Raw genomic sequence first — 27,196 nt, 5'->3', positions numbered from 1 at the left:
GATTTTGGGATGCTAGGCATTAAATAAATAAATAAAGCTGTGAAAGGGCTATCCCCATGAGCATGCTCATAACTCTGACATTTACTAGCTAGAGAAACATGAGTGTACATAGGAAGCATCTATAGCCATAGAAGATGTCTCAATTCATGCATAACCCACCATTAGTGTGGAAAGGAAATCCTTGCACTCACTCTCTAATAACAGAGACATGTGATCAAAGCTGCAGACCATCAGCTACAATTTTGTGCTTAAAAATCTTGGGTCAAACAGCAATTATATCACACTAGTCACCCAAAAGTAATATTTACATGCTCGAGACAAATATTAACAAGGGCTGCTCTGAATGTTTGAGTAGGGTTGCCATATTTCAAAAAGTAAAAAATCAGGACAGCCTGGAAGCTGTTGAGCTTTTCCCCCCTTGGACATAAATTCCACCTTTGAAATCCCAATAATGTCCAGAAAAATCTGGACATATGGCAGCCCTATGTTTGAGGGCATCAATTTTTTATTAAAATTTTCACTGTCAAAGGATTGTGAATCTTAATCAGATCAGTATCTAAATGCCATTAATGTTTAGCCTTAGCTTTAACATCCTCAGATAAGATATGCAAGCCAAACACAAAACTCACACACTATAGAATGCTAGCACTGATTCAGATTCTCGCCAGCTGGATTGCACACATAAAACACTGACACAGCCCCCTCTGTGGACAGGATTTGATGCAGTTCTAGCTTGTCCTACTCATCAAAGCCTTCTGAACCATCTCTTTTACAGTTCAAACATTTGCTATAATTGAAGCAAGCATACCTTCTATACTGATTTATAATATGTTGGCATATCACACAAATGCATAAATTAAAAAACAAGGTAAACATAATTGCAGAACTGAAGAACTCTTAGCCACATTAGAGGCATGGCATATTCAAATGTAACAGTGATTGAGGGCAACAATGATTTTTATTCTCTGCTGCCAATAAGTATCTTCAGAATTTTGTCCAACAATGCATATAGGAAATGACCTATGAAGTCGAAACTTTTGCTGTCCAGAAAAACTGAGTCCCCGTCTGCTCACTATGAAAAATTTGCTACTTTGCAGACCAAGTCCTCTGTATTGGGGCAGAGGAATATATGTTTTATCACAGAGCCAAATTTGACATACAAGAGTCCTGTTTACCCTCCTTATTGGGCTCCATTTCAATCCCTGTCATTTACACTATGAAGGGAGAGTTTGAGGGCATGCATGCAGAACCAGTTCCAAGTTGGACCGCCACTCATCTTGGCTGGTAAAAGCCACCTGGGAGAAGTAGTGTTCTTTGCAGACTATAAATATTTAGTCCTTCAGTAATGGCAGAGTTCCCACAGGCTTCAAACCAGCTCTTTCAGCCCTGTCAGGTTCCAGTTTCAGGCCCCATCAGCTTACTTAAAGCAAAAAAAAAAAAAATCAGAGGCAAAGACTTGGATAGTGAGACCATTAAGCAGCAGCGATGTTCTTTCACAAGACGTTGCAAACCAAGCAAGAGCTCACCTGCATAAGAAGGTGGTGAAGCTCTCCTTCATTGGAAGTTTTTAAAAACAGAAACTGGGGGGCCATCTGTCAGGGATTTTTTAATTCTTAATTTAATTTAAATTTAAATTTAAATTTAAATTTAATTTAATTTAATTCTTAATTTAATTCTTGCACTGTTGGAGGTTAAACTAGATGATCTTTGGGTCTGTTCCAACCCTATAGTTCTATTATTTTATGATTCTCAGTTTACCTGATACAAAAGATAGGCTTTATAAATGCTGGATTTATGCTCCATTCAAAATATCAATCTTTCTTACTTACTACAGTGGTATCTCGGGTTAAGTACTTAGTTCATTCCGGAGGTCCGTTCTTAACCTGAAACTGTTCTTAACCTGAAGCACCACTTTAGCTAATGGGGCCTCCTGCTGCTGCCACGCCGCCGGAGCACGATTTCTGTTCTTATCCTGAAGCAAAGTTCTTAACCCGAAGCACTCTTTCTGGATTAGCGGAGTGTGTAACCTGAAGCGTATGTAACCTGAAGCATATGTAACCCGAGGTACCACTGTATAACCTGGTTCTGTCCTCACTAGCATTATAAAACCACATGTCTGATCAATGACAAACATTGAAGAAAGAGCATATCCATTTCCCATTATCAGACTGATTAGTTGCAATCAGGTTATATGATATACATACGTAGGCTTTGGGGGCAATCAAGAGAATGACTTTCCACATGTGATTGTAAACCAGTGCTAGCTGGAATCAGTTCAGTTTGGATAGTGCATTGTTACCTGTGCCCATTATCAGCTGTAAATGGTTTTCTGCCTCTGGGTCCAGATGTGAATGCAAATCTGCATCAAATTACCACAGGTGATTTGCCTGCACTACTGTAGGTAGTACTCCCTGAAAGGATATCCCTGGAATGAGCCTTTAGTCATGGACTACGGTCATAGATAATAAGCCACGTTGCCTAACATGAGCAGTATGTGTTACATGGAGAATGCACTGCGTTAGTTTCTAAAGTGAAACTAATACATTAATTTTCATTAATGGGCTCAATTAAAAAAAGTATTAAAAATGCTGCTGCTAATTTCCCAACTATTACTTCTTGTGACAGTCTCTCCAAAAAATCTGCAAAGTGCCGTGGCATATACAAGCTGTACTTGGCATGATCTGAAGGAAGGCAAGTTATATAACTGGGCTACTTTTCCAAGTACTTACCAACTGCGAATCTAATTTGTCTCAAACAGAGTCACACAGCCAGACTTTAATCCTGGAAATAAAATTCAGGTGTGTGGCTTTTACAGGATAAAAAGGATCTTGATTAAACACCACTATGAACTATTTTGATGTATATTTTTCTCAACTGACAAATGTGGTTAATGGAATGGAAAGGATCCTTCCAGGTGTGTGTGTCTGGTATATGCACTTTCAAGCAACAAACCTCTCCCCCTAAAATAATTAAGGGTAAAAGTAACACGGATGTATAACAGGGATGTAAACCTCATTGCACAGCACCATTATCCATGGCAATGATTAAACAGAGCCAGTGTGGTGTACTGTTTAAAGTGTCAGACTAGGACTTAGGAGCAGGGGATATGAAAGACTGCCTAAGATCCTGGACAGCCAATGCCAGTCTCAGTAGACAATACTGGGCAAAATAAATGAACACTTTGACTTGAAATAATGCCATTTCCTAAGTTCCTATAAGTTTGGGACTGACCATAGAATGGCTAGCCCTTGAAAAGGAAACTCAGGAAGCAAACTAATTCTAGGTATTGGCAGGGGAGATGCTTCAGCATGGGAGCAGAGAGCACCACTGTCCATCCCATACGAGGCAGTGATGGCCACCAACTTGGATAGCTTTAAAGAGAGTTAGACAAGTTCATGGAGGATGAGGCTATCAATGGATACTATTCCTGATGGCTATGTTCTTCTATCACGGTCTGGTTTATGGGCAGTCAAAGTCCCGGCTGAGGATGTCGGGACCGGGGGCAAGACGGCAGAGTGGGAGCAGGAATGGGAGTCTGGAAGCCAAGGGTCCGAGGGTCAGGAAGCAAAGAGTCAAGAAGCCAAATGCAGCAAGACCAGAAGCGTGTTGCTGTGGCCAAGAGCCGAAGGGAAATGATGACCTTATATACCTTCCACCTTATATCTTGCCACCAGGTGCAGTGAGTTACCAAGTGGCCACACCTTGCCTCTCCAGAACAAACTTAGGAAGGTCCCAGTCCTGCGAAGCCCTACTGGTCACAGGGCCTGGCTCCTGCATGCACTCTTGACATCTTTCTCCACTATCAGAGGCAATACGATTCTGAACACCAATTGCTGAAAACCACAGGCGGGGAGAGTTTCCCATAGGCATCTAGTTAGCCACTATGAGAATAGGATGCTGGACCAGATGGGCAACCAGCCTGATCTCTCAGGCTATTCTCACATTCTTATATCCAGGCATAGGCAAACTCAGCCCTCCAGATGTTTTGGGACTACAATTCCCAACATCCCTGAGCACTGCTCCTGTTAGCTAGGGATGATGGGAGTTGTAGTCCCAAAACATCTGGGGGGCCGAGTTTGCCTATGCCTGCTTATAGCCATCTCTTTGTTCTCTACACATCAAACTAAGGGGCAGTTGGACACCACAAGCTTCTAAACAATTCCATTCACTATGTGAAACAAAAACTGATGTTTAGTCAAGATAGCATGTGGAATCTAAATCCATAATACTTATTTTTGGCATGGTGCATGGCATTTTAAAAAATGTTTCATTAGAGTAGGCAAAAACAAAAGGGCTGGGGAACAGATTGATTCCCATTTGATTCTTATCGCAAGGTAACTATAGAAGTCAATGCATGCTGGGGGAAAACTATTGGTCTGCATCCATTGCTTTTCACTTTTCTTAAGAAAGATCTCTCAGATGGTTCAGATTCCTCCTAACATATCAGGACACGGAGGCAAAGTGTGCATGTATATAATTCCAGGTCATAGAAATACCCATCCTATTGCAGGAAACCCCTGGAGTGCTCATTGTACCTTTGTGTATTCTGAGCACATATACACATTGTATCCTCATGTGAGGTTCTGTAAAGGATGGACTGCAGAGAGACAGCACAATAACCACCATAACAACGCCTGGGGTCCCCCCCCCCCAAGCAAGGAAACCCCTTAAAATAGGAAAGGCAAAAATAATCAAACTGATCTCTGACATTGCAACAGACTCCATGATAGAGCCCAGGCAAGCCCCGCTTCAAATTAAGTCCTTTCCTTTTATTCACATTATGTTCACATACATCTCTGCATTCTTCCTATGAAAAACAATTGAAGGAGAAACATTCCAGTGCCCTTCCCTCAATAGTTTAACCAAATGTCATAACAAGTTTCAACATCGCTCCATGACCCATCACTGTTTTACCGCAGGCCAATAGCAAGCTAACCGCCCATTAAGTTCAGCACTTAAGAAATGCCTTTGCATCTCTTATTCCAAGGCTGGTTAATCGAGAGCCTATGAAAAACAGACCTGCTGTCTAATTAACACATTATAAAACTAACTCTCAACCAAAAGCTCATGAAAGAGAAGTGAGCTGATCTGTTCCTTTGATTGCTTGCCAATGCCTTTCTTTGCTCTTGATTTAAAATTAAAAACTTGATCTAAGTCCCAGGGTAAACTTCAAAAATATGCAGCCATTGATAACATTCTCTGCTTCTAAATTACCTTTTTAATTCAGGAAACAAACAACTGAAACTAAAGTATTTTCCTGGCATGGCTGGCATTTTTAGTCCTGCACAAACTTCCCATTAGTTATCTTCTGCTTCCCCAACCATGCAGTTCAGTGCTACATGGGCAGGTCATTCCTGTGCCTGGAATGTTGTTAGACTCTAATTCCCATCAGTCCCAGCTAGGGTGGCCAGTGGCCAAGGATGATGGGAGCTATAGTACAACAACATCTGGAGGGCCCTGCCCTATAGCTTTCACCAAGATGCTTCCAGTAACACTCAAACAATAGGAGAATGAGCAGGGGAAACACTCCAACTCAAATGTTGACTTCAAATGTACATAAAGTACCCACAAAAAGAATCGCTAGAATGGCTGCAGCTAAGAGCTACAACCATCTTCTCAGGAGGAGCAGCCATCAGCTCATGTATATTTAAAGCTAGCACCTCAAAAGAGGGTCATGTTTAGGGAAAATAAGACTTGGTGCTGCACTGTCACACATGGTAATGCAGCGGTTGGACTGAGACCCAGGTGTCTTGGAGCAATAAGTGCCATCTCTGGGGGGCCCTGGGTGCCTCTGCACACACAAAATTTTCACCGTGGGTCCCCAAGCACGTCCGGGGCTGCAGGGGGCCCCAACAGAGGCCCTGCAGCAGAGGCCCACTAGCCATGGCAGCGTTGGAGAGCCAGCGGAGGCAAGGCAGTGGGCAGCGGATCATGACATCACATCGCATGCATGTGATGGCGCGAGTGACATCATGGCGTGATGGCTTGCACACACACATGCGCCACTGAGCACCCAAAATCTGGGGCCCAAGTCATCACGTCTGAGAACTATAGACACTTTGTGTGTCAGCTCCAGTAAATAAAATAGTGTTTTCTGAGAAAACATGCATAAGATTGCTGTTCTTATCCAGTCTTCAATTTGCCATTGTGACACTTTGGCTTTAATTAGTGTGACCTCAGCTCTAACCCTCAGCTTGGCACAAAACTCTGACCTGATTTATTGACTTAAGTATTATTTTGGCTTTAGCTATAAGTTAATTAAGATTCTGATATATTTTTGGCCTTTCTGCTATGTTGCACCCCAATTTTTTTACTCTAACATTGGCCACAGACCCAGATAACTGACAGAAGGGTCCTCCCCCCCCCAAACATAGCTATCTCAATAAAGAAGCTGAACACCTATAACTATAATCTAAGTAATCCAATCATTACGCAACAAGTTTAGTTTAATGCTTTACTTTTTTTTTTATATAAGTTGGAAGCTGCCAAGAGTGGCTGGGGCAACCCAGTCAGATGGGCAGGGTATAAATAAGGTTGTTGTTGTTGTTGTTGTTGAATAGGATGCACATCTGGTGGGAGACACAGATGGTGTGTGCTTCATCACTACCCCAAGGCACCTCATGCATTCTTTCAACGCACTAGGGGTACTTATGAACCTCCTGTAGAAAAATATAATGTAACAAAACTGACAAACACACTCAAAGCTTCTGACATCACACTACCACTGCCTGCTAGTTAGTGTTGCATGCCGATGACACCCTCCACATTAGCCATGTGCAGAGGATCCATTCAACACTTGGCAGACAGATACCAACATCTGGGCTTCTTTGTTATAAACACCCCTACAAAACCCATACTGGGGCTAAAGGCTTTGTAATCCTTAAAACATTTATACATGCACACACACACACACACACACACACACACACACTGCTTTTTTTCTTTAAAAAATGTTTAGGTGTACTTTCATTTTGACTCAAGAAAATCACCATTTTGTAGTTCAAATTGGGGAAAATATAGTAAATGGACATAAGTACAAAGATTCACAAAATGTTTAGGGGTATGTATACCCCTGCATACCCCTCCCCCCCGAAAAAGCTGTGTGTGTGTGTGTGTGTGTGTAATTGACAGTGGAATCATCAAATGGTAAAGAAAGAATTTCCAGATGCAGAGGAAGGCACGGGATGTCTACCAGGATAGTGTAAAATTAAGCTAGGGGGGTGCAGGTGGCACTCTGGTCTAAACCACTGAGCCTCTAGGGCTTGCCAATCAGAAGGTTGGCGGTTCAAATCCACACAACAGGATGAGCTCCCGTTGCTCTGTTCCAGCTCCTGCCAACCTAACAGTTTGAAAGCACACCAGTGCAAGTAGGTACCACTGGGGCGGGAAGGTAAACAGCATTTCAGTGCGCTCTGGCACTCATCACGGTGTCCTGTTGACCCAGAAGTGGTTTAGTCATGCTGGCCACATGATGTGGAAAGATGTCTGTGGACAAACGCTGGCGCCCTTGGCCTGAAAAGCCAGATGAGCATCCTACAGTCGCCTTTAACTGGACTTAACCATCCATGGGTCCTTTACCTTTACCATTACCTAATGATTAAGCTATCTGAAAATGAAGGGCCAGTGATTCACACAACACTAATATAAGGAAGCCTAAAGTAGAAAAGGAACTCTGTTGTATGGAGCAGTTAGGGATAGTTGAACCAGTGGAAGAATCATCCAAGAGAGTCAGTTAAGTAAAGTACTTACCATGGCCTCATCTCCTAACAGAAATGCATGTGGATGCCAGAAACATGTTTTCTATAATAATTAATAGTAAATCCAAATGAAGCAATTATCTGGATGCATTATTTTTAAAAGCTCTGGGGTTACTGTTGTAACTGGAAGTAAATCAGGATTAGAGGGGATAATGAAAGAATAAGATTAAAATGCTGCAAGTGCAAGGGGTTGATAATATAAATCCACCCAGAATTGCATAAATGTTAGAGTGAAAATAAGCAAGAAGACGTACTTTTAAAAGAATCCATTTCTGGTTTGCAATTTCAATAGTGTAGTATGATTCATTCCTCAATCAAAGATGAGAGCTCTTTTGAAAAAGGGGTTGGATTTTTTTTATATAAAAAAACAACCCTGAAATGTTCCCTACAAATTAGAATAGCAAAATGATACCTCAGTTCTGAAAAAATAAAATAAACCTACTGTCAACAGCCATATAGTTTCTTAAGATTACATGTGTGGAAGACTGAAAAACTAGAAGACCTGCTTTATTTCAGAGTTTTTCAAGTGACAGCTATTGAAATCCTAGTTAGAAAGCATCAAAATATTTATCCCACAGAAATTTCCAAAACAGAGTATTCTGTTCAATACAGGGATTTTATTATTTCTTTAGTTTTTGTTATTTAGATTTGTACATCCCGTACTCCTCCAAATGAGTATAATTCTCCTGAAGACTCTTTAATCTAACATAAAGAACGTCTGCCTTCCCCAAGTGGTGCCCTCTAGATTATTTGGACAATGATTCACACCAGCCCTAACTGCTGGCTGATGGGAGTTGTGGTCCAGAACATCTGGAAAGCGGCAGGCTAGCAAAAGCTGGGGCAAGTGTTAAATGACTTTTATTTCCCTTTTTGCTTCATACTTGAAAGCCTTGTTTGCCTTTCTCAGCTAAGGAAATAGTTCAGAAAATTAGTTATTTTAAATTCATACTCCCTGTCATTTTCACGAGCAAACTGGGGATCACATGATGTTGCTTAGATAACAGAACCGCCTCTTATTGTTACTGCAATTTGTTTCAGTTACTTTTACGTCCGAGTTTTATCGGTTGTAACCACCCTGGGACATGCTGGTGAATGGTAGGTAATAAATTTAAGGATGATGGTGATAATAATAATAATATCCTTCAACACATTTTTACCACATGCTTACACAAATGTTAAAGAACAGTAAAGGAATACATTTTCATGTGCATAGCACATCTAATCAGTATTAGTTATTGCAAGCATAGGGCATTGGGGTGATAGTTATTCAGAGCTAAATAATGAAGAATACATGTGAAAATCACATTGTGGGAGCATCCATAGGTGGAAAAAGCTGCTATACGCATAACATGAAGTATCAGAAAAAGATGAAGACAGTGCACCTGATTTGTTTCTCTCATGTGGTTCCTTATGGATTTTGCACTAAATTTGTTAGGTTGTTAACAGCTATTTTGGCTGCCTCAAGGTTTTGTGCTGGTGATTATATGGCACAATATGCTTATTATAATATGATGTATAAAACACAAGGTAATACTTGGACTCAGCAATATTTTCTAGAGTGTTAGTGAGAGTCTTATTGGAAACTGAACTGGGAAAGGACCAAGAAAGTTTCAGGACCAATGCAATCCTGTGCATATTTACTCAGAAGTAACCACTTACTCAGAAGTAGTTAATTGGGTTTACTTTCAGGTAAGTGTGCATAGGATTGCTTCCTAAGATGTTTTGGCCACCTAAATCTTGGTTGGAAAATAATAAACATCATAGTATGGTGTCACACTGTATTTAGAAAGCCCTTTGACTTTGGCTTTAAAAACCAAACTGTCTAGGAAAAGCCAGCTTTGCAAAAATAAAATAATAACCTCCTTGTAATTCACAATATAAAGGCATGAACAAGCCAAAGTTAGGAACTACAGTGGTACCTCGGGTTACATACGCTTCAGGTTACAGACTCCGCTAACCCAGAAATAGTACCTCGGGTTAAGAACTTTGCTTCAGGATGAGAACAGAAATCGTGCTCCAGTGGCGCAGCAGCAGTGGGAGGCCCCATTAGCTAAAGTAGTGCTTCGGGTTAAGAACAGTTTCAGGTTAAGAACGGACCTCCGGAACGAATTAAGTACTTAACCCGAGGTAAGGTAAAGGTAAGGTAAAGGTACCCCTGCCCGTACGGGCCAGTCTTGACAGACTCTGGGGTTGTGCGCCCATCTCACTTAAGAGGCCAGGGGCCAGCGCTGTCCGGAGACACTTCCGGGTCACATGGCCAGTGTGACATCGCTGCTCTGGCGAGCCAGAGCCGCACACGGAAACGCCGTTTACCTTCCCGCTGGTAAGCGGTCCCTATTTATCTACTTGCACCCAGAGGTGCTTTCGAACTGCTAGGTTGGCAGGCGCTGGGACCGAGCAGCGGGAGCGCACCCCGCCGCAGGGATTCGAACCGCCGACCTTTCGATCAGCAAGTCCTAGGCGCTGAGGCTTTAACCCACAGCGCCACCTGTGTCCCTTTAACCCGAGGTACCACCTTATAAATAAGTCCCATAGATTTCAATAAAATGATTAGACTATATTCCTAAACACATTTTTCAAAGAGTCACCCCACTGATCTCAGTGAGGTGTTCTTGAGTAAATGTGTCTAGAATTCAATAATAATAATAATAATAATAATTTATTTATTTATAGCCCACCCATCTGGCTGGGTTTCCCCAGCCACTCTGGGCGACTCACGACCAAATATTTAAAACATGATACAGCATTAAACACTAAAAACTTCCCTAAATAGGGCTGCCTTCAGATTAACCCTAGTTAACCATATTGCCCTATGTATGTCAATTAAGAAGTAAGTATTTCATGGCTAAACATGTTTATAACAGTGAAATCCTAAGTATGTTTACTCAAGCATCAATCTCCCCTGGGTCCATTTGCTCTTACTCCCATGTATGTGTACGTAGAATTGTAGCCAAACTCTCTCAGCTAAATTAACAGGGTTTAAATTTTGGTTGTTCATGCCCAGTTGCTACAAATGGATATATTAATGAGAAATGTAGAGGTTAGGCAATAATAAAGGGTACACCAGGTAGCTTTTCTGAAATCTCACTAGTTTTCAACATTTAATAAAAAAAAATTGACAAAATACATAAGGAATACATAAGATCCTGCTCTGTTCCAGTAACAAGAAGCCGAAAGCACCAGCCTGAAGATGACGAGTGAGACCTCGTCGAAACGTCGCCTAGACACCCCAACTTTTACACGGGAAGACACCCGAGGACACCAAAACCTGCAATACATAAGGAAATATCCATAGTGTGGCAGTTCCCAATTTCTCATGCGCCATCACCATGGAGTCCCAAAGAAACACATGCAGGATTGCAGCCTAAAGTGCTGAAGAGCCAACCCTCAAAAATCACATGAATACTTGGGTCTCCCACAGTTTATGCTTTTGGTTCTGGGGGCAAAGTGCTGGAGATCCCAAATTGCTGGAGCTGAGTGCATGCAAGCATTCCTTAGTATCCTTTATGCCAGTGCTCTGTAGTTCCCAAGTGCATTCCTTTCCTATGAGTCCTGGACCTCTAGTGCTCCAGGATTCCTTGTTTTTTCTTTTGTTTTTAAGGCAGAACTTTAGGACCTGGCTGTGCCAAGCCTTCTGCTTCAATCAGCTCCCCAAAAGCCACTTCCTCCTAGCCACAACTTTGATAGGAAGCAAAAGCAAGGGCGTTTTTCATGCAACATTGCCACCCATTCATCATTTTTATAATCTTATCCCATTCTGGGAGCTCTGTCCACAATTAGCAGAAAATATGTTATGCGTGGAGCTCGTCCAGGTGGTTTTTTTTTTTTTGTGAAGCCAGAACTGTGTGTGTCTGAGCAAACATAATATGCTGCCTGCAGGAAAGAGCAGCCATAAGTAGGCTTCTTTTAAAAGTAATGGAAAATCTTAACAGCCATCATCTAAAGGGCTGTCACATGGAAGATGGAGCAAGCTTGTTTTCTCCTGCTCTGAAGGGTAGGACCCAAACCAATGGCTTCAAGTTACGAGAAAGGAGATTCCAACTAAACATTAGAAAGGACTTTTTGACAGTAAGAGCTGTTCAACAGTGGAACAGACTCCCTTGGAAGGTGGTAGACTCTCCTTCATTTGAGGATTTTATAGAGAGGTTGGATGGCCATCTGTCATGTATGATCCAGTTGAGATTCCTGACTCCAGTCAAGCTTGCAAAAATTTATCATTTGCCCGAAAATAAATGTTGGAAATGCAAAGAAAATGAAGGTACATTCTTTCACCTTTGGTGGACGTGCCCAAGGATTAAGGCTTTCTAGGAAATGATCTATAATGAAATGAAAAAGGTATTTAAATATACCTTCCTGAAGAAACCAGAGGCCTTTCTCCTGGGCATGGTCGGCCAATTGGTGTCAAAGAAGGATAGAACTTTCTTTATGTATGCTACAACAGCAGCAAGAATACTCATTGCAAAGTACTGGAAGACACAGGATCTACCCACTCTGGAAGAATGGCAGATGAAGGTGATGGACTATATGGGACTGGCAGAAATGACTGGCAGAATCCGAGACAAGGGAGAAGAGTCGGCGGAAGAAGACTGGAAGAAATTTAAAGACTATCTACAGAAATATTGTAAAATTAATGAATGTTAGAAAGATGTTGGATAGAGATTAAGTGGTTTCCACCTGTAATTTTTTAAGAGAATATGGAGGGGGAAAAAGGTCTAGAAGCAGGGTAAAAATTTATTGATAAGGATTTGCTGAACTAACAATCTGAATTGGAATACAAAAAAGGGAGTTATGAGGAGGTCTGGGAAATATGTTAATGGAAAATAAGTAATGGAAACTTTGTGTGTTTTTAATTATTTTTATTTTTGTATTTTTGTTATTTTTTTCTTTTTTTCTTTTTGATTTTTATTGTATTAATATTGAAAACTTTAATAAATATCTTTTAAAAAAAAAAAGAGAGAGATATTCCTGCAGGAGGTTGAACTAAATGATCCATGAGGACCCTTCCAACTCTACACTTTTATGATCGTTCTGAGTGTGATTGACTCTGATTGTAGTAGAGCAAGTCCTTGATTTGCCCCATGTTGAGCAAAAAGATTCCTGCATTTCAGGGGGTTGGACTAGATGACCCTTGTGGCTCCTTCCGACCCTACAATTTTATGATTCTATTATTATTTGAGTGAATGCTTGTTTACTTTGGACTAACTTAAGCAACACCAATCTCACCCTTCGCTTATAGCAGCTTGCTATCCAACATGTCCAGTCCACACTGAAATAGCATGTCTGAACTGTGGCCTCTATGCATAAAATCATGATGTTTCTACATGAGTAGGCTGTAATTCAGATGTGCCATTCTTATGTTGACACATGGGAATGATGAAGCAGCAAGCAAGCAAAAATAACATGTAATAAACTAGAGGGAGAGACAGAGAGAGAGAGAGAGAGAGAGAGAGAGAGAGAGAGAGAGAGAGAGAGAGAGTCAAAATATCAATATTCTGTATATTGATATACAATAAATTACATTGATGAACTTAATAATAATAGTATTGTGCATATATATATATATCAAGATTTCAAAGGCTCAAATACATTTAAACATTTAAAGGGTCTTCATCAGGAAGGATTTAAAAGCAAAAGTTGCACCTACAGGTTATTCTAAATCCCAAAGGAAAGAAGTCTAATAGCATTTCTAATGCTTACATCAGGTTACCAGCTGCTGTCATACATGAATAGATACAGGTCCATTCAATCAATGTATAGAAAACATTAATGAACAAAGACACAGCCCCATCTGTTCCACATATACTACAGGAAGACACTGGGGGTGGTTTCCCCTCTGGTACTCCAAAATGTCTGCCACCCAAACAAAGGCACCAACTTGCACCGAAGATTGAGGGGGCTGGATTGTGCACATGACATCAAGCGTGTGGCTCAAGGAGGCATGTGATGTTTTGGGAGGAAACAACCTCTGCCAGTGATGGGCAAGCGTTCATGCTCTGGGTGGGGACAGGGCACAGATGGTGCTGTTCACCCTCTGCACTCCCAAGCCCCCACCAGCGACAGGCGAGTGCATGAAGGGTGAAGAGCACCATCTGCAGCCCATCCCAGCAGTGGCAGAGGCGGGGCTAAACAAGCGCACTCCCCCCCACCTGGGGCACGTGCGCACACACCCTCCCTGGGCACCAGCAAACAGCGTTATGTCACTGTCCATATGTCACCGGAAGTACAACAGCATCTGGAGAGCCACAGCTTCCCCACCCTTGCTTTGGAGACCACCACTAAAAGTGCTATGTAGATTAGTCAATTGACGCTGCTGGCACTGTGGTCTAAAACACTGAGTTTAGGGCTTGCCGATCAGAAGGTCGGCGGTTCAAATCCCTGCAACAGGGTGAGCTCCCATTGCTCGGTGCCTGCTCCTGCCAACCTAGCAGTTCAAAAGCACGTCAAAGTGCAAGTAGATAAATAGGTACCACTCCGGCAGGAAAGTAAACGGCGTTTCCATGCACTGCTCTGGTTTGCCAGAAGCGGCTTAGTCATGCTGGCCACATGACCTGGAAGCTGTACGCCGGCTCCCTCAGGCAATAAAACGAGATGAGCGCCGCAACCCCAGAGTTGTCCACAACTGGACCTAACAGTCAGGGGTCCCTTTACCTTTACACAGAATATTGGGAGGGATTCCATGTAGTGCTAAGCAGATTGTTCCATCAGGCAAGCAGAAATGATTGCCCTGACAGAGTAATCTGCCATCTCCTCCCCTCCACATGGTTTTCCAAGGGGTACTCCCACCCCACCAATTGGGGGTCCAGGGAGGGGAGATTTGGTGGAGGGAGCCCTATTTCGCTAGCAGAAGTACTTGTGTGGGCTTCTGCTGGCAGGATTACTTAGCTGAATCCAGACCACTATGTTTTAGTTGTGCATAACGACTATTGGCTTTATTATCTGACTGAAGTTAAACAAAAACAAAAAAATCTACAGCTCATAGGCCATAGTATACATCAGTATCTTAAAAAGTGAGGGATTAAAAAAAAAATCACTACTTGTGAATTCAGTATTATAGTTATTGTTTTAAAAAACATTGAAAAGTAGGGCAGAATAAATATGTAATTGAATTCTTTTTGATCTCATTAAGTAATACGAAGTAATAGAATCATGAAGAATAACATTCTCTTCAAATGATTTCTCCGCTTAGCAGACTTAAATGTTTGTCTGTCTTTTGGAGCGCACAAAACCTTGTAATAGAGTTGGCCATAACAAAATTCCTCTATGAATGGCTGGACCTACTCTAACATCCAAATCAGTCAGTCTGTAGGTAGTAATTTGACTTTGGCACGGCTACTCTAGATAAAAATAAAACACTAATTAAAATAGATATTTAAAGAAGCCAGGGTATTTTATTTTTTTAAGTTTTCCTATAATATAAACTAGTGTGCATGCATTCAGCTCCAGCAGTAATGCCGGCAATTTCTTTCATTTTTAATCTCAAGAGGTTTTTAAAACATCAAAGGTTAAAACAAACTGTTTTTTCTTGCAGATGTGGAGGAAAGGTGGTCTTTGCGACAACCTCTGGGAGGAAAAAAAATGCTGCGCATGGATATTTTCTCTGGAATTGTGGGCTAAATCTACCTTGAAGGAGCTTATGTTTTGACTTTGTGTAAACACCTTTCAAGGGAATTACCAATTTATTTACATAAAGCTATAAAAAGATGAACTGTTTCACTGCCACTTTATTAAGAACTTGTGGTATAACTTAATGGAAAGCTTCCAAGTGACAGCCATCGCCATTATTTATTTATTTAACAAAATTTAGACACTGCATGATTTTTTTTTATTTTAAAAAAACACAGTTTACCAAAAGAATAAACCTTAACATTATCAGTAAAATATTTAAAAGCAACTATTAAAAACATTTTTAAAAAAATGAAATCAGCAGTAAACTAAAAGCAGATTAAAACATATGTCATGGGGAAATGACATAAAAAGCAACTATAAGATCACCGACAAACATTTTAGAAGCCTTGGGAATCTTCCAGTGAACCAATGATAGCGCAGTGGGGGGAAGCTGAAGGCCTGAATGCTGACATTTTACAGTTGCTTCAGATTGTTTACGTTTCAGAAACATCTCTCAGCGCTTTAATAACCCCCAGGCATTCCTTTTACAGGTCAAAAAAGCAGCTTTGCCCAGGAAAAGCATCCAGTAAAACATAGAGTAAAATACTGAACTAATCTTTAGGAATACTTCTTTCCAGCATGTACCTAGTGATATAAGTATCGAGTTTCTGCTTCTGTTGGCTCTACTAGCCACCATAAGAAATTCGAGAGCTTCCCTTTGCCGTGGGTTTGTCCAAAGGATAGAGGGAGACAGCAGTGTAGGACCATACTGCATCTTTATTGGTTGAAAAGCAGTAGTAACAACAGTACAGTGGTACCTCAGGTTACATATGCTTCAAGTTATAGACTCTGCTAACCCATAAATACTACCTCGGGTTAAGAACTTTGCTTCAGGATGAGAGCAGAAATCGTGCAGCAGTGGCAGTGGGAGGCCCCATTAGCTAAAGTGGTGCTTCAGGTTAAGAACAGTTTCAGGTTAAGAACGGACCTCCAGAGCGAATTAAGCATGTGACCAGAGGTACCACTGTATACATTACAGGGCTTGAGCTGTACGGTGTACAGCAGTAGATTTTGCATAGAAGACCTAATCAGGAAAATGTTACAGTGGTACCACTGGGTGCGAACAGGATCCGTTCCGGAACCCTGTTCGCATCCAGAAGCGAACGCAACCCGCATCTGCGCATGTGCGGATCACGATTCGCCACTTCCGTGCATGCGCGTGATGTCGTTTTGACCGTCTGCGCATGCGCGAGCAGCAAGACCCGGAAGTAACACACTCCGTTACTTCCAGGTTGCCGCAGCGCGCAACCCAAAAATACTTATCCCGAAGGTATAAGTATACCCAAGGTATGACTGTATTTGTTGGATATTTAACATTTCCCTTTTCCTCCCTTTTCTTCTGGTAACTAGAAAGTGCTAGGCCTTGCTTAAATATGAAAGTTCCTCAAACAATGAAGGTACATAGTTTATTTGTGATCATATACTACTTATCCAGATCAAGAAAGTGTTCTACTTTGGATAGGAGAAAACAGGTTGTCAAGACTGAGTCCTGCTCTTTCACATGCTTCAGAAGCTTCTGTTTTCACATTTAAACTAGCCACGATTCCCTGTGGTGTCCAAATTCAGGGAACTGTGGTTTGTTTCTACTGTCGTTTGTGAACAAACCAGAAACTGAATGTTTCTATATTGACTTCCTCTCACCATCTTGCGTGTTGAGGTCCCCAAGCCACCCCCAAATAACTCACAACGCACACTTAATTTTTGTTTAAGCTTTTTGGCATAATTTTGGCCACAACTTTATTTAAATACAAAACCGTGAGTGGTTGTTTAGGCATTGGTTAAGACTATCTGTCCCCCCGCCTGGGGACAGAACTGACTTCCGGGCACCACCGAAAGACAGTGCAGGGGAAAGCAAGTCGGGGAGAAATGGAGCTGAGTCATAGACCCTCAATTCTCATCTGCATGCTCCCCGAAGGCTTGCCGGCCCTAGTCCCGTTCCAGGAATTGGACGAAAAGATGGCAAGCCCAGGATTCCTTTAACGGAATTCCCTTTCCGCAGCAACCATGGAGGGGCAGGCCCAGCCTATCCTAACCCCTCCTCCACCAATTTATAACCAATGCCTAACCGCAACCTTACAAGTTGTGACTATTTGCTACGCACTAGGCAAAAACCAAATGGCCCAGCCAATCAGCCAGATGGACAAAATTCCTACCAACCCCCGGGCTCAACTGCAGACGACCCCATGACAGGCATAGCAAGGTCAATGCAACAACCCCTTACTCAAGGGTGGGTGGGCGGGTGATCCGTTGCACACAGCAAAGAGAAAGCTCCAGGCTGTGTGCAGAGTATTTAAACATTTTACCCCTCCCACCAAAATTGCAACATAACTTTTACCCCAGCAACCCAATGAACCAATCACTGCCCCAGGCCATCTTTAGAGACCCTGCCTGGTAACAGAGGGGTGGCTCAGCAGACCCTACTGCAACACGTGCTCTCCATGAAGGAGAACACGCTTTGCCTAAATCAAGGCATACACTTTCTTTTTCTGCTGCTGCCTGGGTTCTGGCCACTTTCATAGGTTTTTTTTTTGGGGGGGGGGGTAATGATTATGATAAATTGCCTAAGAGCTGAGCTGAGTTTACATAAAGGGAAAACACAATGAAGTACAACTCAGTTCTTCTACAAGTTTCACAGCTCATGTGCATTTTAATATGATTTACTAAATTTCAGTTGCTAAGTAGCTCACAGGTGTGCACTGTTCAGATTAATAATGTTTCTTAATTGCAATAAAACTAATAATGTACTAAAGATAAACAGGCAATAGCAGTTAAAACATCAGGTACCAACTGACTGCAGTACAGTGATGTTATGGAATTTTCATCAACACTGTAACTTCTAAAGAAATGAAACGGAATGTTCTAATGCTGTCCAACCTCTAGAACAACATTAAATTAAATTAAAATTAAAATTAAAACTGCACAGGCCTGGGGAAGAGGGAGATGGATGGACAACAGGAAAACTGAAGCAATTAAGAGTTTTCTCCCTGAATATAAAATGCAGGCACAAGACCCGCAATTCCAATTGGGGCTACACTGGTTGGTAAAGGGTTAAAGGCCCCAACCTCCCCCCCCCACACAAACAGGGTCCCAATGTAGATCAGTGGGCCCATGCTTGCAATTTGTGTTTTTAGAAATCACTGCACTTTAAAACACACCTGCTACCTTGTGTACCATAGAGTTAACTGTAAGTTAGAACAATGAGAAACAGAGGCAAGGAAGTTGGAAGAAGGGAACAAAGTAGACTGGGAATGGGGGAGAAAATGGAGGCTACATAGTTGAATGAAAATTATTCAAGCACACAATGGCCAAAATCCCACAGTGGGCATGATTGATATATGTGAATGGTCCTATTTGCAAATGGAAATGTATTCTATTAAAAGTACATATGCCCAGCTCAGCTACATTAGAAGAGAGAGAGAGAGAGAGAGAGAGAGAGAGAGAGAGAGAGAGAGAGTTTTTGTGTGTGTGTGTGTGTGTGTGTTAGAACGCTGTGACACCAGATGGCGCTGTAGAGTTGAAATCGGAACTTATGAAATTTTCCATTGTGTGCTTTAAAACGTTTTTTAAAAAAGCATTTTCAGGCTGTTTTTGCAGCCTGAGACTCTGGATCTCAGCAATTACTTCTGTTTACTGTATCAGTCTCTGGAGTCCTGTTAATATATATTTAATCATACATTTATTATGAGAGTTATCACTTCATTTGATTATTACAAAATGTATAAATGACATGGCTTCTACTCATCCCCACCAATATTTTATGGTATAACATTTAAAATTACTATTAATGCAGTGATTGTTCTCTTTCCAAATTGGTTTTGCTAGATTTTTGAATATAGACATACATGCAAAGTAAATAAATACAGAATAAGCAGCAATAAAATGGGAACACCAGTCTCTTTCATAGAGTTGATTCTAGCAGGCAATGCAGAGAATTAATTCAATGTCACATTTCTTACATTTTTTAAAATAAAACATCACGTTTTCAAGGTAAACAGCTCTAAATCCAGAAAAGTGCACATCTGGTTTAAATAGTCGGTATTGGGATATGTGAGCAAAGTTTTAAAAATAAAAAATTAAATAGGGCAGGGAAAAGTGTAAACATAGAACAGTGGTTACTTTTTGTAGCGATTTTATATTAAATGCAGCCATCTTGTGGAAGAAAACAGAACAGCAAGGTAACACATGAGTGATACTAAACCTCAGTGCTTTCTATTAATGCTTGATAGTACTGAGATCTTTATTTCCGCCAAACAATATTCATTCAGGCAGTATTGTGCTGTAAAAATATGGAGTAACCACATGGAAATGAATGTCAAGGCACCAACTGTGTTTTGTGTAGAACAAGGAATTGTATATAAGCAACAAGTTCTTTAAGTCCTATTTAAATGTTACACTGGGCAATCAACAGAAGAAGCTTTCAGGTGGGGTGTTTATTTGCCCAAAAATTTATTGTTACCCCACTCTTTCTAGTGCAATTATCTCATCACTTTTCTAGCTGCAAAACAATGTCATGCTATCTCACTTAACCAACAGAATATGCACAGCTTGCAGATCTAACTTATAGAATAAGAGAACAAGAAGAACATTCGTTTAAAGAAGATTGGAAAATGTTTATTGAATATATGGGGGGAAATTGCGTACACTTGAAAACATTGGCAGCATTAAGATAAATTCAACAGTGTAAATAAGTTTTGATGGAAGTAATAATGGAATACTGAATGGTTTAGTTTATATAAAATATGCAGGGATTAAGGCTATGCAAAATGAACCATGGAAAGAGAAGAAGTCATTGATAGTTTAAGGTGGTCTAAATGAATATTCTAAATTGTAAAACAGTATGTGCACACACACATACACACACACACACACACGTCATGCAATCTCTGCATGAATATATCAGAATGCATGCTCGATAAATAGGTAATGTCATATAATCTCCATACAGATTTTGTCCAAACAGACAGCACGAATAATCAATAAACACCTGGTCTGGAATTTCGCACAAATCCAACAGAAAATTCTCTCCCAATTTGCAAATGTTATGGAGGAAACTCACATTTTGTCACGGCATACCTATGTAAAACTGTTGGGATACTTTCACATTCCTTATGCTAACCACAGATTTACTTCACTAAGGGTACTTTAAAAGTGTTATGCTACAGACTAAACATGGCACAATGAAGACCAGAAATTGGCTGGGCCTTGAAAATTTGTACCAGTAGTTAACATGATTGTTTACTAGAGGTTGTTGCGCTTTAGGCATGTTTGCCCAAAAAACCTAACAACACACAAAAAAACCAGTTGTACGGCAGACAGGTTCATTTTAAATGTTTCAAGAAACAAAGAGAGATAGAAGTCATTAATACCAAAACCTCACTGCATTTTGAAATTAATTAATTCATAATTATTCTAATTTTAATTCTAATTCATTCATAGTTATTCTAATTATTCCTTATTCTAATTCATACCAGACTAATACATAAACAGATGACTGCTTAGGGAATGAGAGGCAGGCCACATGGCACACGCTGTTCTGTCCTCAAACAACTCACTACTGCTTGCTCACTAACTCCACCCTGGTGCCTTCGCACTGCCCCTTCAAACAAATGTTGCAATGCAGAAGTGATGACACCAGCATGCATTATATGAGCAGAGCACCACATGCGCACATGTGACACCTGCTGGAGTATGTGACTGGGCTGGCTGCCTCTCTGCCTGCTTGGACAGCTTGAAGACTTTTGCAGGGCATTGTCTGTGATCTGTTAGGAGAAGGGGATTAGATGGAGTAGCCGGTCAGCCCAAGCTAGCAACAACGGAGCATTGCTGCAGCTGTGTCAACAGCTCAGAACAATGAGAGCTGCAGGGGTGGGGGCTGTGGCTAAGGGGAAACAGCCAAGGAAATGGAAGTACAGCGGTACCTCTGGTTACGTACTTAATTTGTTCCGGAGGTCCATTCTTAACCTGAAACTGTTCTTAACCTGAGGTACCACTTTAGCTTATGGGGCCTCCCACTGCCGCACGATTTCTGTTCTCATCCTAAAGCAAAGTTCTTAACCCGAGATACTATTTCTGGGTTAGCAGAGTCTGTAACCGGAAGCGTATGTAACCTGAAGCATATGCAACCTGAGGTACCATTGTAGTTTTGTTGGGTTTTCCCTTTTGCTGTGAGCAGTAGTGGGTTGAACATCTGGCACAAGCATTTTCCTTGACACAAGCGCAGCCTCTAAAATGCCACAGAGAAAGGCATTATAAAAGGTTTTTGAAGGCCACATAAAAGAGCAGCTAGAGGTGAATACTTGCATGTCATCGACATGACAGCACATGCGCCATTCAACAGGTTCCCGATACTGATACAGTGGTACCTCGGGTTAAGAGCTTAAGTCGTTCCAGAGGTCCGTTCTTAACCTGAAACTGTTCTTAACCTGAAGCACCACTTTAGCCAATGGGGCCTCCTGCTGCTGCCGTGCCACCAGAACGATTTCTGTTCTCATCCTGAAGCAAAGTTCTTAACCCAAGGTACTATTTCTTGGTTAGCGGAGTCTGTAACCTGAAGCATCTGTAACCTAAAGTGTCTATAACCCAAGGTACCACTGTATAAACATTCTCTGTACAGCACTGACACAGCCATGCTAGCTGTGCAGACTCAAGACCAGGCTGGAGTGAGGGGACCTTTGAGGCCTTCTAATGAGTCGTCCCCCCTATATCGGCAGGTGGTGAACAGCCGCTCCCCTTTTTTTCCCCTCCTGCAGACTTAAGGACAGAGAATGGCAATGCAACACTCTTCCAGTGAGCACCAGGCAGACACCATGGAGACTGACCATAATGGCCTGCATCAACATAACATCATTGTGGGCAATTAGATGGTGACGACCCTATCTTCACTGGAGCCCCGGAAAAGGGAGATGGGGCTAGTACATAGCTGTCAACTTTTCCCTTTTTTTAAAGGGAAATTCCCTTATTCCGAATAGAATTCCTCGCAAGAAAAGGGAAAAGTTGACAGCTATGGGCTAGTGGTGTCTGAAGCAGTGGACTCATAGCAGGTGCCTGAAGAAGTAGCCTGCTTCTACTAGGGCATGCATACTTCAGTAGTAGGGATGGAATTTTCCTGAAATTCAATATGAAAATACAATTTCTGTGCAGCAGATGCATAATTGGGAGAAATATGTTAGGGGTTTGTGCCTCCCCCCCAAAAAAGAAAAACAGCAATTGAGCAGATGGTGGACTGTAGCTCTGTGTCATAGTGCCTGCCCTCCACTAACAGGATCCTACATGAGTAAGAAAACTAGTTAGGATCCAAGCCCTGGTCCCAGGTTTGATTCCTACAATTTCCAGGAGGGGTTGGGAAAAGGCTGCTGCCATATACAGTATATACTGTATACACACACACACACATACACACAGGGGCCGACTCCATGGGGCCTGAGGGGGCCCGAGCCCCCTCAAAAATTCGTTTGGGGGGCTCTGCCCCCCCAATAATTTAAGAAAATTATTAGTTATATTATGCTTTGTAAAATCACCAAATTATGTTGGTATTTTTTATTTTCCTTGTTTGATGATAGTTACCTTTTAAAATACATTCAGTAATGAGTTAAAACAAAGCCACTCCCGATCTAGAGAGGGGGTGGGGTTGCGGGCTCTCGACCCATCAACAATCTCGCGGTGCTGGCGGCAGCCCCGCAAGAAGCGGGGATTCCCCCTAGCTCATTAATATTCACCGCCCACGGCGGCAGCCAATCGGCTGCTGCAAGGGGCGGGCCCTCACAGGTTCACTTAAGGTCGGGGCAGCCCGGGGCTCGCCCCTTTCCTTCCCCCAGCAGCAGTGGTTTGGAGGTCTTGGGCCCCCCAATATTTTTTTATAAGTCGGTATGGGCCCCCGCCCCCCCCAATATTTTTTTTAAGTCGGTGCCCCTGCACACACACACACACACACACCAGTATATATAGTATACAGCCCTTCATCTGTAGATCTCAGGGTGGTTCACAACATACAACTTAATATATTTAATATAAGGCACCTTCCTATGTTCCCTAAATATCACTTAATTTAATGATACTTCCAAATAAGCATGCAGAACCTTCCTCCTTCCTTAGTTTAACACATATTTGTAAAATTCTGTGTTATTTATGTATAAAAGTTGGCTGATTGGTGAGCTTGTAAGCTGCCCCGGGAATGCATAGTGCTGGGTAGCTATGGAACGCCAATATATAAACAAATAAATAATAAGTAGAATCCAACACACAGACCACTCTAAATCAGGCAGTTCCCTGTGGCTTCTGTACTGCTTCCACAAAAACAGCAACAGACATGACAACATATTTCCTAAGCATTAGATAACATATTTCCCAAGTATTGCCCATTCCATAAACAAAATATAAAGTGCAACTGGATAGATTTTATAGAAAAACGCCCATCATAAATATAACCTTGTCCATTAATACTCTGTACTGGTTCCATCTGTAATCTCTGGTAGACACCTGTCTACGGGAAACTGGAGATCTACAATTTATTCCACACAGACCATTATACACATAACAGATGGTTAACATTCTGTCTCCGTTAATCTGGGCTAGAGTTCAATTGGCAATATAGAGGTGAATGACTCTATCCTATTAGTAGTCCCTTGAGCCATCTTGCCTCCAACTGGCAAGCTAAAGATTATCAGATAAGCATGGCGGCTGTTACCATCCCCTCGGATAACTAATTTCTGTCACATTTCAGAGTACAGTTTGATCTTAACAGGAGCTCAGATGCATAACTGCCAAGACATTTAATTCTGCTGAATGTCTTATCTGAGAACGAAAGGAAGTTGTGCTGGAAAGCTAAGAAAACCAGTTGGTCTGGTAGAGCCTTATGCAGATAATTAATGAAGGGGAATTGGCAAAGGGCAAAATGAAAGGGGAAGTGAGAAAGGCAGAGGCAGCCTTGCTTTGTATAAAAAAGCAATCAGGAAAAATACAGAGATGGATGAGGAACATATACTTTATGCTGAACAGGCTCAGAGATTAAATATGTAATTTTACATTATTTCAAAGTAAGAGATCAGAATATCATTATTGCTTCATGTTGTCATAGAATAGCTTTTTTCTGATAAAGAGAAGTCACCCTCCTTAATGCTTCTCCTAATCAGGGCCATACTTGTCAGAGCAGACTTCACAATGGAGTGACTGTTTGCTACCAAACTCTGCTACATTTCACTGCTACTGTATGTCTATGTAAATGTGACTCTTCAGCAAAAACTTAGATTACTATGCCATTTGAAGCTCCAGAGTTATTAAGTGGCACTGTTATGTGGAATTATGCGGAAAGTCTGTGGATAAGGACCCAAAATATTACCAGTTCTCCTATTTGCACCCATACTTTTAAGCCCTTTTTCATGTTTCTGTATCACTACACAACTTAGGTTGTATGTAAAGGTAAAGGTAAAGGGACCCCTGACCATTAGGTCCAGTCGTGGCCAACTCTGGAGTTGCAGCACTCATCTCACTTTACTGGCCGAGGGAGCCAGCGTACAGCTTCCGGGTCATGTGGCCAGCATGACTAAGCCGCTTCTGGCGAACCAGAGCAGCACACAGAAATGCCATTTACCTTCCCACCAAAGCGGTGCCTATTTATCTACTTGCACTTCTGATGTGCTTTCGAACTGCTAGGTTGGCAGGAGCAGGGACTGAGCAACGGGAGCTCACCCCGTCGCGGGTATTCGAACCACCGACCTTCTGATCAGCAAGTCCTAGGCTCTGTGATTTAACCCATAGCTCCACCTGCGTCCTGCTAGGTTGTATGTAGGGGTGGGGGAATCTGTCCATTTCTGTTTTCTACGTTCTCCTTTCCCCAGTCTTAAACACTTTTCTGCAACAACTTGTGATTTTTATTTTAAATCCTCATAAAAAATCTTTTTTTCATGAATTTATCCTAATGAATACATTATTCTATGCAGATCTAACTAGTGTAGATATTTTTCCAAGCAATTTTTCCTAACAATGCAGTTTTGTATGCTATTTTTCACTAATATATGCATTTTCATTCACATTTCCCCCTTAAATATGCATTTTGTACATATTGTTTGGTTGAAGAACTGCCTCATAAAATTGAAAAGTGTGAATTTCAAAGTGCACATTTTGAAGGCTAGGTGTGTTTCCAATCACAAATTGGTTCTAGAATTATGAATTAGGGATTCACATAAAAATGGATAGAAAATCAAATTTCTTTTCCATAGTGGTACATTTGGCAAGCTACCACATGGAACAAGTATGGCATGTTTGCAAACCTGTGTGTGGTCATGGGCACCACAAACACAGCACAACCAAGAACACACAATAACTTACTCTATTGGCTATAATAGAATGCTTCTTTAAAACCTAATTTCAGTAAGGGGAAGAGACCCTTTGGGAGATAGGGAAAGCTTTGCATCCAAGGCTGGTGGTGTGTCCGTGTCCCCTCTTCTATATAGAAATTATAGCCTGGCGATCAAACCAATGTGAGAAGTGAAGTGCAGAATCCAAAGGCAAAGTAAAGAGTTTAATGTTTCTAATCAGGGGATCTGTCCAGGATGAAGGAGGACCAAACCAACCAAATTAGGGAAGTAAGTAGAGCAGCTACCAGCTGGAATAAGGGCAAGGCATGAAATTGGAATGAAGAATTTGGATCAGTCAGAGACAAGGAACACAAAGTGAGGCCATGATACAAAAGTAGATTTGGGGAACTGATACTATCCTACAATGTAGTTGACTTCAATAGGGTTACATGCAAAGCAGAGATCAGTTAGAGCAGGGGTCGGCAACCTAAGGCCCATGGGCCACAAGCGGCCCATGGGGGCTGTTTAACTGGCCCATGGACCCCCGCTGCCCTCTTGGGGACCCCCACCATCAACTCAGTTGGCTCCCATGTGCCACACTAAACCAGCACAGAGCAGAGCAGGGACCATCTTCCACGATGCTGGACGGCCAGGAACTGCAGCCAATGGGAAGCTGTGCATGCCTCCTCTGCGCCGGAAATAGCATTTGCGCATTCGTGCGCACGCACACACTCCAGCCCACCACGGTGTCTGCGGCATCGTGAACCGGCCCAAGCCACAAAAACTTTGCCGACCCCTGAGTTAGGGTAATGGCAAAAGAGTTCCAGTCCAAAGATATTAGTGCAAGAGTGTCTGATGCAATGCACCTCTAGGCACTGATTTGGATAGGTGGCTTCATTTCCTTAATAGCATTTTGGCTGGTGAGTCAGACACCAGAGCCAACAGATCCTTGATCTTATCCTGTGGTGCTGGCTGCTTTCTGTGGAATCCTACTACACTATAGGGCAGAACAGTGTAAAATCCCATGAGGGCACAAAAAAACACCTTCAAGGCAAATGAGTGCAGGTCCTGAACATAGAATTTTAGTGAAATTAAGCATGTCAGCAGTGCCAACGTGAATAAAATATGGAGGGGCAGGAAAGACCCATGATCACACAATATGGTGCATGCACATCATTTGAATGGCAATGCCCACCAACTGGGTTGTGTGTGTGCCCCCCCTCAAATATTCTGGCTCCTATGTTACATATACTCTATGTACTCCAGTGCCCCCACATGGAAACCGCTCTCATGCTTATCTAATTAAAAGCATCCATCACCCTCCTGCCTAATAGAACCATACATTACAATAAAATACTGTGGGTTTGTGTATTTTGGGATAGATTTTCTTACTGAAGCAACCATAGGCACAAAGAACATCGAAAGAACACCTGAATGCATCAGGCTTTTATTTCAATAAAAACTTGTGCTAACTTGTAAATA

At 41.8% G+C, this 27,196-nt stretch overlaps 1 long non-coding RNA gene across 1 annotated transcript in view; it reads right to left on the bottom strand.

The window, feature by feature from the left end:
* LOC309356398 overlaps window positions 1–27,196 on the bottom strand; it is a 69,860-nt gene that overhangs the window by 29,043 nt on the left and 13,621 nt on the right. The window lies entirely within an intron of this gene.

This window comes from Podarcis melisellensis (assembly GCF_964234715.1).
Source record: "Podarcis melisellensis genome assembly, chromosome: 1".
Classification (NCBI taxonomy): domain Eukaryota; kingdom Metazoa; phylum Chordata; class Lepidosauria; order Squamata; family Lacertidae; genus Podarcis; species Podarcis melisellensis.
Note: the sequence above shows the minus strand (reverse complement) of the source record. Positions and strands in the feature narration are given on the sequence as shown.